The following is a 10,229-nucleotide window of genomic DNA, read 5'->3' on the forward strand; positions in this document are numbered from 1 at the left end:
TTATACTTGTGTACTATTGTTTGTACAGATGAACGTGGTACCTTCAGGTGTTTGGAAATTGCTCCCAAGGATGAACCAGACTTGTGGAGGTCTACAATGTTTTGGCTGATTTCTTTTGATTTTCCCATGATGTCAAGCAAAGAGGCACTGAGTTTGAAGGTAGGCCTTGAAATACATCCACAGGTAGACCTCCAATTGACTCAAATGATGTCAATTAGCCTATCAGAAGCTTCTAAAGCCATGACATCATTTTTTGTAATTTTCCAAGCTTTTTAAAGGCACAGTCAACTTAGTGTATGTGAACTTCTGACGTACTGGAATTGTGATACAGTGAAATAATCTGTCTGAAATATTTGTTGGAAAAATTACTTGTCATGCACAAAGTAGATGTCCTAACCGACTTGCCAAAACTATAGTTTGTTAACAAGAAATGTGTGGAGTGGTTGAAAAACGAGTTCTAATGACTCCAACCTAAGTGCATGTAAACTTCCGACTTCAACTGTACATTATTGAGGTGTTTGGGTAACAAGGCAATCCATATCAAAGATGATCTACTATGTTGACAAGAAAATTGAGTTGACTGTTCTAACAATGATTGAAGGCAGGCGAGATCAGATGGGACCATTCCAATGAAACAGGGGGGTCACCATTGAGACCAGGGTCTTATTCTCAAGGGAGCCATGTGAACCTGAACACACAACTCAGTACAACATAAAGCAAAATAACAACATCAACACAATACAATAAATACAATAAGATTAATCCAAACAAACGCAATGTTCACATCTCCCACAACTGATCTAAACTCTCCAATGGTGACAAGTGAGTCCAACTTCAAGGTGGCCTGGAGGCTATACCACGAGCTGGGGGCATAAAACTAAAAGTATTTTCCCCAGCTCAGTGGAGACCCGCGGGACCTCCAGAACCAGCCAGTCCAGAGAACGGGTCTGAACATTTCTGGATCTCCAATTAATATGTGAGCTGAGGTGGTGGGGGAGTCTCTGAAGAACAGCTTTATGTACAAAAATGTAACCAATGCTGGCCCCTTCTGGTAGTCAGACTTCCAGCCAACAGAACTATACAAAATGCAGTGATGTGTATGAAAATTGTCCCCAGTGATAAAACACAGTGCTGAGTCAAAAGATTTTAAAACAGGCTGCCGCATGTAGATTATATCACCATAATCAAGTACTGGGAGAAGCGTTACTTGAACAATCTTCTTTCTGCTTTCCAAAGTGAGGCAGGATTTACTTCTATAAAAGAAACCAATCTTAATTCTCAGCTTTTTTGTCAGTTTTTCAATGTGTGTTTTAAATAAAGAGCTTATTGTCAATCAAAATACCCAAGTACTTATAATGGGGAACTTAATCAATTTGGGCTTCCTTTAAAATAAATCAGATTTGACAGTTTAGACACAAGTTGCATAGCCAGCAATCGGATTTGTATCTGATTTCAAACCAAATCCAATTTTATTTGTCACATGCGCCAAGTACAACAGGTGTAGGTAGACCTTACTGTGAAATGCTTACTTACAAGCCCTTAACCAACAATGCAGTTCTAAGAAAATAAGAGTTATGAAAATATTTCCTAAATAAACTGAAGTTAAAAATGTACCCAAAATAACAATAACGAGGCTATATACAGAGGGTACCGGTACCGAGTCAATGTGCGGGGGTACAGGTAGGTTGAGGAAATATGGGGTAAAGTGACTATGCATAGATAATAAACAGCGATTTAACAGCAGTGTAAAGAGAGAGAGGGGGGGGGGGGGTTCTTTGCAAATAGTCTGGGTAGCCATTAGATTAATTGTTCAGCAGTCTTATGGCTTGGAGATAGAAGCTGTCAAGGAGCCTTTTGGATGCCTGGAGTCTTTGACAATTCTTTGGGCCTTCCTCTGACACCGCCTAGTATAAAGGTCCTGGATGGCATGAAACATGGCCCCAGTGATGTACTGGTCAGATGCCGAGCAGTTGCCATACCAGGCGGAGATGCAACCAGTCAGGATCCTCTCCATGGTGCAGCTGTAGACGTTTTGGAGGATCTGGGGACCAATGCCAAGTCTTTTCAGTCTCCTGAGGTGGAATAGGCGTTGTTGCTCCCTCTTCACGACTATCTTGGTGTGTTTGGACCATGATAGTTTGTTGGTGATGTGGACACCAAGGAACATGAAGCTCTTGACCCACTCCACTACAGCCCTGTCGATGTGAATGGGGGTGTGTTCAGCCCTTCTGTAGTACACGATCAGCTCCTTTGTCTTGCTCACGTTGAGGGAGAGGTTGTTGCCTGGCACCACACTGCCAGGTCTCTGGCCTCCTCCCTATAGGCTGTCTCATCATTGTTGGTGATCAGGCCTACCACCGTTGTCATCGGCAAACCTAATGATGGTATTGGAGTCGTGCAGTTGTGGGTGAACAAGGGAGTACAGGAGGGGACTAAGCACGCACCCTTGAGGAGCCCCCGTGTTGAGGATCAGCGTGGCAGATGTGTCGTTGCCTACCCTTACCCCGTGGGGGTGGCCTGTCAGATGTCCAGCATCCAGTTGCAGAGGGAGGTGTTTAGTCCCAGGGTCCTTAGCTTAGTGATGAGCTTTGAGGGTACTATGGTGTTGACTACAGCTCAGCGTTCAATGAACAGCATTCTCACATAGGTGTTCCCAGTGGCGACCCATCATTCAGAGCAGGTCCTGTTTAAAAACATATATATATAAATAAATATGTGGGGGGGTTTGCCTGTTTTGCATGTTGTTTTGACATTAATATGTGTCACATATCAGTTTGTTTGCAATGTAAGAAAAAAAGTATATCATAGAGTTAGTAAAGCTGCATACAAATATGGTCTCTTTTTGTTTTGTTTTCTTGAGTAAGGCAGCTCCAAAATGCAGGTGTTTCAGCCTAGCTTGGTGCTTTCTGTGGTGGTGGGGCAAGCCAGCTGAAAATACGGAGCATTGCACCGTGATTGGTTCAGTGTTCTGTCACTCATGGGGGACACTATGTCACCGCCAAGTCTAAGGATAGACTTTGAAAATTCAAGCCCCTTGGGTGCTGCCATAAAGTTATATAGGAAGTGCCCATCCAAGAAGGCTCAAGGTCATTGACCTCAGATAAAATGGAGCAGCGGTCTAAAGCACTGCATCTCAGTGCTAGAGGCGACACTACAGACCCTCGTTCGATTACAGGCTGTATCACAACCTGCCGTGATTGTTAGTCCCATAGGGCGGCGCACAATTGGCCCAGCGTCGTTAGGGTTGGCCGGTGTAGCCGTCATTGTAAATTTGTTCTTAATTGACTTGCCTAGTTAAATGAAGGTTAAATATAAAATGATGTCAAATCACATATCTACAGTAGCTTTGATTGGACTGACAACATCATCGTGAAAGTATGATGGCAATATCATACTTTCAAAATCTTAGCTAGCAGTCATCATCATGAATCAAGTCGACATTCTACTGGCAAACCCTTTTTAATCCTTGTCATATGTAGAGTAATAATGAAGAGATTATAATGTATAAACAAATAAAACAAATGTATTATATATTTAACTAGGCAAGTTCGTTAAGAACAAATTCTTATTTACGATGACTGCCTACCCTGGCCAAACCCGGAAGACGCTGGGCCAATTGTGAGCCGCCCTATGAGATTCCTAATCACGGCCGGTTGTGATACAGCCTGGAATTGAACCAAGTCAGCCATATCAGCTATGTTTTTTTAAAAGGCAGTAAATGAGGCTGAATGAACTGTTTCCCTGCCAGACAAGGCTCTGCTGATAGCCAGGTGTAGCAGTGGTGTAGTGCAATTCATGTATTGTTTAGTGTTGTGTAGTGGTTTAGCTGGCATGCATCTCACTTATTTTTATTTTTTTAGCCCCATCAAGATTTACATGCTAAAATCGTCACAAATCAATAAAGCCACACTGCGGTTTTTCTGCTGTTCAATAGATTTTTGACCCAAATAAAAGTCTGTATTATTCAATCATAACTCAAAGTATAATACTGTATCAGTCCATTGTTTTTATTTTTATATTTGAGTATTTCTAGACAAACAATATAAACCACCATAGACATCCTTGTATCCACAGCTTTGCCCATGTGTGAGTGGGTACATGTTCCAACCCCAGCTCTGTGTTTATCAGACAGGGGCAGGCTATAGAAAGTGAAAAATATGTAGCTTCAATCCTTAATTCAAACAATAACAAGGTGCTCACTCCACTGTTATTTTACTTATACTGTTATGTTATAGTTAAGTAATTTACATGTAGTTTTTTCAGAGGATGCATAACAATCAATGGGAGACCCTGAGCAGAAAAAGTCAGCCAGACAACATGTAGTGCAGAGATTGATAAAATAATGTATATGTTTAAATATAATGATTAAAATAATTCCACTCTGAAACCATATAATTGTATGAAATTGATTAGAATCATAAAACTATAATCTGATGATGTGTGTAGTTTTAGTCAGAATTAGAACAAGGACCTTTTGTTACTTTTTAGTATGTAAGCAGGGTGCAAGTGGGAAACAAATGATAAGAGGAGCTATCGACAGACAAGCTGGACCACTGTGTTCCTTACAGGACATTCTGTCTCCACCCGTGGAGGGGAGAAACTGTTAGGCTTGCATAAAATTATGAAACTTGTTGCAGATTAAACAATGTATCTGTATAGTGGAAAAACACAGACTGTCTGAGCAAGGCGTAGCTTAAGATTTGAACTTGTATGTGTGTGCCTAAGAAAATACCGAAGAACAATTAAACTGTGTTTGAACCGACCTGGCTAGAACTCTGAGAGACTTATGATAGGACAGGGAGTACTTCTCAAGGTTTCTCTAATCTCGGGGGAATGGAACTGTCGGTTTGGTAGTGATACGCAGTGGTGAAAACTATGGAGAAGGATAAAACTGACCTACTGTTTGTGTGTATGTATGTGCGTAGGATATCTACTGTTTGTGTGAAGGTATGTGCGTAAGAAGCCAGTATAAAATGGATGTTTTTGTATTTGGACGTCAGAACGTTCTAGTGAATAAACATTTGGACTATTGTAAGCTGAGACTCTTGTCTGCTTCATTCAACCAGAATCTTACAAACTCTGGGTGCAAACTGAGCAGATTAATTGAAGTTTATGAACATTGATAACAAAATTCTCATAACAGCGATGCACAGGCATCTACAGATGGCCAAAAAGGGACATCTTGTACACCATTGAAACAAGCAAAACTAGAACCAGGAGGACCGCAACAAACATCACAAAGCCGGACTAATCACCTGGTATTTGACTTCATCATAGAGGATGTGCAACCCTTTTCACTAGTAGAGGTGCCTTCATTCCGCAAGCTATTAGAAGGAATCAGTGGTGGGAGAAAGGTCATGTGTAGAAAGACTTTTGATTCAACAAACTGAAAGGGAATTTGAGTCCGTGAAAGAAGCTCTCTCCGCCAAACTCCAGAGTGTAAAGTCAGTCTGCACCACAGCAGACATCTGGTCTGCCCATAACAGAAGCTTTTTCAGCATGAAAAAAGGACACCTTGGAGAGGAAGTCGGCTGCTTTGGCTTGTGCGAGACTGAGAGGACGTCATACCTACAACGTGATTGCTGCCAAGATAAGTGAAATACATGCAGACTTTAAAATTTGGATGATGGAGTGAGGTTTGATGATGTGGGTGCGATTCTTGCTCAACCTCCTCAAGAACTTAATTGTTTTATCCCTTCACATCAACTTTGTGTGGCACACACCCTCAACCTCCTCGCCACCAATGAGGTGGACAAAGCTGCATCCCGGAAATTGTACAGAAGTGCAAAGTCAAAATGTTACAGCATTTGGAACAAAGCACACAGGTCCACATTTGCTTCAGAGGCAATAGAGAACATTGCAAGCATGAAAGTAATTGTACCATGTGTGACAAGATGGAGCTCAGAGTACCGTGCCATCTCCTAACTCGTAGCCCTAACAGATGACCAGCTGGGGCAAATCTTATGGCTGCAAGCCCGACGTCGGTACACTTATGACAACAGCTAGCTCAAGTGCAGGGCGCGAAATTCAAAATATATATATTTTTAAATATTTAACTTTCACACATTAACAAGTCCAATACAGCATATGAAAGGTACACATCTTGTGAATCCAGCCAACATGTCCGATTTTTAAAATGTTTTACAGCGAAAACACCACATATATTTATGTTAGCTCACCACCAAATACAAAAAAGGACAGACATTTTTCACAGCACAGGTAGCATGCACAAAGCCAACCTAACTAACCAAGAACCAACCAAACTAACCAACAAACAACTTCATCAGATGACAGTCTTATAACATGTTATTCAATAAATCTATGTTTTGTTCGAAAAATGTGCATATTTCAGGTATAAATCATAGTTTACATTGCAGCTACAATCAGAAATTGCACCGAAAGCAGACAGAATAATTACAGACACCAACGCCAAATAACTAAATACTCATCATAAAACATTTCTGAAAAATACATAGTGTACAGCAATTGAAAGACAGGCATCTTGTGATTCCAGACAATATTTCCGATTTATCAAGTGTTTTACAGCGAAAACACAATATAGCGTTATATTAGCTTACCACAATAGCCAAAAACACAAGCAATTTCCCAGTAGCAAAAGTAAGCGATCATAACAAACAAGCAAAAGATATATAATTTTTGACTAACCTTGATTTTCTTCCTCAGATGACAGTCCTATAACATCAGGTTATACATACACTTATGTTTTGTTCGAAAATGTGCATATTTAGAGCTGAAATCAATGGTTACACATTGTGCTAACTTAGCTACTTTTTCCCACTACGTCCGGATTTTTCCTGACACTTTTTCTGACACACATATTCTGACCAAATAGCTATTCATAAACATAACTAAAAAATACATGTTGTATAGGAAATGATAGATCCATTAGTTCTTAATGAAATCGCAGTGTTAGAATTCTAAAAATAACTTCATTACGATATGCAGCTTCGGTATAGCTAGAGTACCCAAACGTTGGGCGCCCACGACTAGTTCACATGTACGACAGATATATGAAATAGCATCATAAAATGTTTCTGACTTTTGCTGATCTTTCATCAGAATGTTGGACAAGGTGTCCTTTGTCCAGAACAATCGTTGTTTGGATTTAGAACGGCAACTTTCCCTCTTGATTTAGCACGCGCACTAGCCAAGTGGCACGGATCTCTCCATCGTCAACAAAGTCAGAGAACGGAACACGGCAAAACTCCCGAAAAAATGTCAATAATCTGATTAAACTATATTGAAAAAACATACTTTACGATGATATGGTCACATGTATCAAATAAAATCAAAGCCGGAGATAGTAGTCGTCCATAACGGCAGCTAAACAGAAGGCAATCCCACTGTCCACCTCGCGCTCCCCAGAGTACCGGAAATGAGGGACACGTCATACAAAGAGCTTGTATTCCATCTCAGACCAAGATAAACACTAAATTTCTTCTCTCACAGCCTCTTGACATCCAGGGGAAGGTCTATGAAGTGCATGTAGACTCTTACGTATCATGCCCATGTATAGGCAGGAAGAAGAACAGAGCCTCGATTTCAGACTTTCCACTTCCTGGTCAGGAAGTTTGTGCCAAATGAGTTCTGTTTGACTCACAGATATAATTCAAACGGTTTTAGAAACTAGAGAGTGTTTTCTATCCAATAGTAATAATAATGTGCATATTGTACGAGCAAGAATTGAGTACCAGGCCGTTTGAAATGGGCACCTTTAATCAGAGCTACTCAATACTGCCCCTGCAGCCATAAAAAGTTAAGACCTGGGTGTGAGCAGCAAACTACATCCCTGTGAGATTGCTTTTCTCAAGGAGTATAGTACAGTCCTACAGCCACTCGCATTAACTACTAAGAAAGAATGTTTCACTTCTGTCATCAGTGGTGACGCTTCATTCAGGGCAGGTTTTGAGACCCACCTGTTTAAGAAAAAAAAAATGTGCCTGTTATTTTGGCATTAATACATGCCACATATCAGTTTGCAAACAATGTAAAAAAATTAATAATAATTGAGTTAATAAAGCTGCATACAAACATGTTCTCTTTTTTGCTTTCTTGAGTAAGGCAGCTCCAAAATGCAAGTGTTTCATCCTAGCACAGTGCTTTCTGTGGTGGTGGGGCAGCCAGCGGAAAACACGGAGCGTAGGGGTTGGTAATGTTCTCTAGTTGCACTGTGATTGGCTCAGCATTCTGTCACTCATGGGGACAATACATCACCGCAAAATCTACGGGAAGAGCTCGAAAATTCAAGCTCGTTGGGTGCTGCCATAGACTTACGTTAGAAGTGCCCGTCCAAGAAGGCTCAAGGTCATTGGTCAAATCACGTTATATCTAGCATAGCTTTGATTGGACTGATCATGTCAACATCATACTTTCAAAATCTTAGCTAGCAAGCTAGAAGGCAGTCATTTTCAAAATCTTTTGGCAAATCCTTTTCAAACCTTGTCATGAAGAGAAATTATAGATAAAACGTATCGGTGCTCATTGGCCATTAGACATAAACATTACATAAGTTGGAAAATCGCAAATTCAACAATGAGTGCTAAGGTGTCACTGCAGCCCCGGGTTCGATACCAGGCTGTGTCACAGCCGGCTGTGACCGGGAGACCCGTGAGGTTGTGCACAATTGGCCCAGCATCGTCCGGGTTAGGGGAGGGTTTGGCCAGCCGGGATGTCCTTGTCTCATTGTGTTCTATCGACTGCTTGTGGGGGGCTGGGCGCCTGCAAGTTAACTTTGGTCGTCAGTTTGACAGTGTTTCCTCTGACACATTGGTGCGTCTGGCTTCCGGGTTAAGCGAGCAGTGTGTCAAGAACCAGTGTGACCTTCGCCGAGTCCATAGGGGAGTTGCAGCGATGAGGCAAGATCGTAACTACCAATTGGATGTCACGAAAAAGGGGGTAACGCCATGGCCCAAAAAAGTTTGAATACATTGGCAATGCTGTCAATTCAGAATTCTTCTGCCGCATTCAAAACAACTGGAAACTGGGAAATCTCAGACTTCAATGAGTTCAAGACAACTGGGAACCCGGATGAAATTGGCTCAGACTGGGAAAATACGTAAAATGATTTTGAACGGTCATCCAACTCGGAATTCCAAGTCGGGATTTGGGCCTCTTTCTAGTGCCCACAAGAAGGACCGCTGTGCCAACTTCCTGTTCAAATGAGCACAGCACAACAAGGTGAGTCCAAAAATGTCTTGAATGCTGCTGCATAAATGATTTATTATGCCAGGGAGATATGTATACTCTAGCCAAGAAAGTAATACTAAGTGTATGTTGTGTACTAAGCTGTTAGTAGCCCATGTGCCTCACCCTAATAATTTGGTCCCTTTCCTCCCTCATAACTTAGCCTACTGTTCTGACTTGATGGGGCACATGTAGCCTGTTTTAGAGAAATGTAATCATTGAATATTGTAAGATATTTCATTGTCTGCTTATATGCCCCTTTTAGTTATCCTATGGTTTTTACTTGGTGTACATGGAGAATATGTTCTGAATTCTAGCGCTGTACATTTTCAAAAATACTGAACAAATAGTTATATTGACTACGTCCTTCCTAGCTTGCTCATTCATTTCTTATTCGAAATGACAGATTATGCTATAGGTTCTACGTCTCAATTTTCATTAGAAACCACGTTTGTTTAACCTCTACAGGATTGGTGCGTGTCCCCCCCCCCCCCACGGGACAGTTAAGCTAATGTAGGCTAATGAGGTTGTAAGTAACATGTACATTTCCCAAGGCATAGATGGGCAGAAAGCTTAAATTCTTGTTAATCTAACTGCACTGTCCAATTTACAGTAGATATTACAGTGAAAAAATGCCATGCTATTGTTTGAGGAGAGTGCACAATTATGAACTTGAAAATGTATTAATAAACCAATTAGGCACATTTGGGCAGTCTTGATACCACATTTTGAACAGAAATACAATGGTTCATTGGATTAGTCTAAAACTTTGCACATACACTGCTGCCATCTACTGGCCAAAATCTAAATGGCACCTAGGGTGTAATAATATATTATGGCCTTTCTCTTGAGTTTCAAAGATGGTACAAAAAAAACGCTTCAGTTCCTGAGCTACATGCAGTTAGAATTGGGTATGTCATTTTAGGTGAAACATTGAAAAAAAGGGTCGGATCCTTTTAAGCAAGGCAGCCATATTTTTTAACAATTATTTAACTAGGTAAGTCAGTTAAGAACAAATTCTATCA

Source organism: Salvelinus namaycush, chromosome 40 (genome assembly GCF_016432855.1).
Source record: "Salvelinus namaycush isolate Seneca chromosome 40, SaNama_1.0, whole genome shotgun sequence".
Taxonomy (NCBI): Eukaryota; Metazoa; Chordata; class Actinopteri; order Salmoniformes; family Salmonidae; genus Salvelinus; species Salvelinus namaycush.